Source organism: Rattus norvegicus, chromosome 17 (genome assembly GCF_021556685.1).
Source record: "Rattus norvegicus strain SHRSP/BbbUtx chromosome 17, alternate assembly SHRSP_T2T, whole genome shotgun sequence".
NCBI lineage: Eukaryota > Metazoa > Chordata > Mammalia > Rodentia > Muridae > Rattus > Rattus norvegicus.
Genome location: NC_141550.1, coordinates 13,309,362 through 13,312,873, shown reverse-complemented (window position 1 = coordinate 13,312,873; position 3,512 = coordinate 13,309,362).

Sequence of the window (3,512 nt, the reverse complement as noted above, 5' to 3'; positions counted from 1 at the left end):
AAAGAGTCAGATAGGTTTGAACCTGGGAATCTGCATTGACACTCCTCCTTCCCTAAAACTGATTTACTTGAGCATCGAATGAGGCAAGACAGCGATTGGGGGGTCTCCATGAGGAGTGCCAGTCATACCTGACCTGTTCAGACCCTTCAAAGATGAGGAACTGGGTTTTCTGTTGGAGGTCTCCCTCCCTCGAAAGATGAACTCAGAGACGATCCCTCCCCCTATCCGAGCTTTCTTCTCTGGCTTAAATAACTTAGCCCAGTTTAACTCCTGTAGAGGGTGACTTTCTTCTCCTGGCATGCTCCAGGTCACGGCTGGGGACGCACGAATCTTAGACCTAGATTGTACACTCACAGCTCTTTGGGACAGAGCTCAGAACAGGGTGTTCCCAGCCCTACACGGGCCCTGGGACCTGGAGAACCTGTTTGGTCACAATTGAGTCTCGAGGACAGGAGCCAGCTAGGCTCCGGAGAACCAACTAAGGCTGGCCCAGGGAGGTTCCCTCAGGCTCCTCCTCATTTCCTGCTGTGGAGACTGGAGGAGGGATCTCATTCCCACTCCCCTGTGCTTAGCTGGCCCGTAGCATCTAACTCATGGTGACGCTTCAAGCCTCACAGCAGCTCCTTCAGGTGAATGTATCTGTACCACTCTGAGACTCACCAATCCTAAGGAGGTCCAGGGAGATGAGTTTGCTTGACGATCCAGGTTGTGATCATCGGAGGATCAAGCTCCGGCCAGGTCCCAACCCCAGACCAGGAAATAACCCCAAAGCTGTTTCTACAGTAGGTTCCCCCCCCCCCTCTCACTTTGAAAGAAGTGTAAGCACTCTCACGGGCAGATCCTGCAAAAGTCTGGTACATTTAAATATGACAGTCAAGAGCAAGGCCCCATGGGTTGGGGATTTAGCTCAGTGGTAGAACGCTTGCCTAGCAAGCACAAGGCCCTGGGTTCGGTCCCCAGCTCCAAAAAAAAAAAAAAAAAAAAAAAAAAAAAAAAAAAAAGAGCAAGGCCCATGTATCAGCTCCCTCTGGTGTGACCAGCCCTTTATACCTTTGGTAGAGCCTGCAAGATGACTTGAGTAGGGAAGGAATTCACAGTTAGAAACCCTGCTTTCAAAGATGGCAATCCCACCTGTCCATGGTCACAAGGAGACTGGCCTTGGGCTTTGCTTTGTGTTCCTAAAGGACTGCTGTCTTTCTCAGTGGGATTCGTAGACAGTGGAATGGCTTTGCATCTGAGAGGACGAGGCCACCAACAGGGCAGACGACCTGTTTGTACTTGAGGGGCACCAGAACAGAGATACTCAGCACTGGACTGCAAAGACAAGGAGACGTGGGGTTGGGAGACGACGGCTCAGTCAGCAACAGGGAGGAAGAACTGAATTCAACCCCCAGAACTCATATAAAAAGAAAAAAGCTGGCTGTGGTAGAGTTTGCAGTTTTGGCACTGGGGATGGAAAAACGGGGAGATCCTTGAAGTTCTGGGTCAGTGTGCTACCCTGCCTCAAAACACACAGGGTGGATGCTAGTGGGACGGCTCAGTGGGTAAAGGCGCTTGCCCTGGTAAGAGCATCTGGTGGAAGAGAGAACCAACTCCCACACATTGTCCTCTGTTACATTCATGCTATAGCATGTACACACAGACAGAGAGACAGACGAACACACACACACACACACACACACACACACACACACACGAGACCCTGTGGATAATGCGTGAGAACTGACATCTGACATTGACCTCTGACTTCTATGTGCCCATATACACGTGTACATAAGCATTCACACACACACACACACACACACACACACACACACACACACACACACACACATACACAAAGACCCTGTGGATAATTCGTGAGAACTGACATCTGACATTGACCTCTGACCTCTATGTGCCCATATACATGTGTACATAAGCATTCACACACATGCACCTGTGCACATGGGTGCACACACACACACACACACACACACACACACACACACACACACACACAGCAAAGGAAGAAAGAGAAGACCCTACAGAGCTGGCTGGCAGATCCTGGGGGAAAGGGACCCAGGGTGTTTGGAGTCTCACCATGAGGAGGATTAGCTACATATCTCTCCAGAAAGGTCAAGGAAAGGAGGTTAGGGGGAGGTCCTGGCTCTCACCCCTGTCACAAGTTTGTCTCTCACCTGTATGTCACAAGGTTGACATCTCTTTTAGGGTTGAGGTGGTTTGGTTAGGTACCTTAAAAGTTCCCATGTTGGAACCATGATCCCTATATTTATACGTTCACGGTGCTTGGGGGTGTGACTCTGAGAAGTGACTAGGGTCAGATGGCGTCACAGGGTCAACTAGGATTTTATCAGAAGGGGAGAGGGACTTGATCTTGGCCCATGTTCTGCTTCATGACAACACCTATGCAACCGGAAGGCTTCATCAGATGCCGGAAACACATCCCTGACATCTAACCTCCAGAACTTCGGGCAAACAGACCTCTGCTGTTCACAGAAAACCAGTTTTGGGTATTTTGTGATGACCTTGGGAAGCAGACTTAAGACGGATGTTGGGTGAGTTTTGCAAATCACAGGCCAAGCAGATGTGAGGAGTGAGTGAAGGCTGTCTGGCTTTGCTCTGATTCTAGGTCACTCGCAGCCTTCCCTGTGGACTTGCTCAACTGACTTATCCCATGCTTTCACTTGTGACAAGGAACTGACACCGGCTCCCATTTGTCACATGTTTATGTTGAGCTTCGAGCTCTCCAGTCTGTCTGCCCTGCCTTTCACAGTGAGCTGGCAAAGGTCACTTTTCCACTCTCCATGCAGGAACAGACAGTCAGCCTTGCAGAGGCAAGCAAATTCCTCAAGCTCTGCCGTTACTATCAAGAGGCAAAAGGACAGCTAATTTCTTAGTATTTAGTAATTCCTTGGTAATCTGTAGATCTTAGTAGGCTTTTTCTTAGAATCAGGCAAATTGAGTTCTACCAAGTGGCAGTGTCCCAACTGGCTAAGATGAGGAATTTCTTTTCTGGGCAGAAAAGGATGGGGAGAGAAAAGGCACGCACGCACACCACACACACACACACACACACACACACACACACACACACACACACACAACACTGAATCTTATTTTTAATTCATTTGTAAACTGGCTCCTTACAGACTTGCTTGGGTTTGTGATATATCGCTGAAGGATTCCATTCTTGTCAATGCTGGTGTGCTGGGCGGGGCCTTGTGCTGGTCTGCCACGGTCGGTACGTTCTTGTATTTCAAGCTAGGCGGTGTAGAAGGGAGACACCAAGCTGAGTTTATGTGTGTTACCGGCAGAGTCACATCTACCTTTGCATGCTGTCTGCTCAAGCCCCGAATCTGGAATCAGGCGGAAAGAGATGAGTCATGGGTGAACGTTGAGGTCAGAGAACAGGCTCAGGAATGGGGCGTGGGGAGGGTTTCCTGGTCCGACCTTGACATCATGTACGTGATCTCTAAGGATCTATTCTAATCAACATGGCCATCTAACAA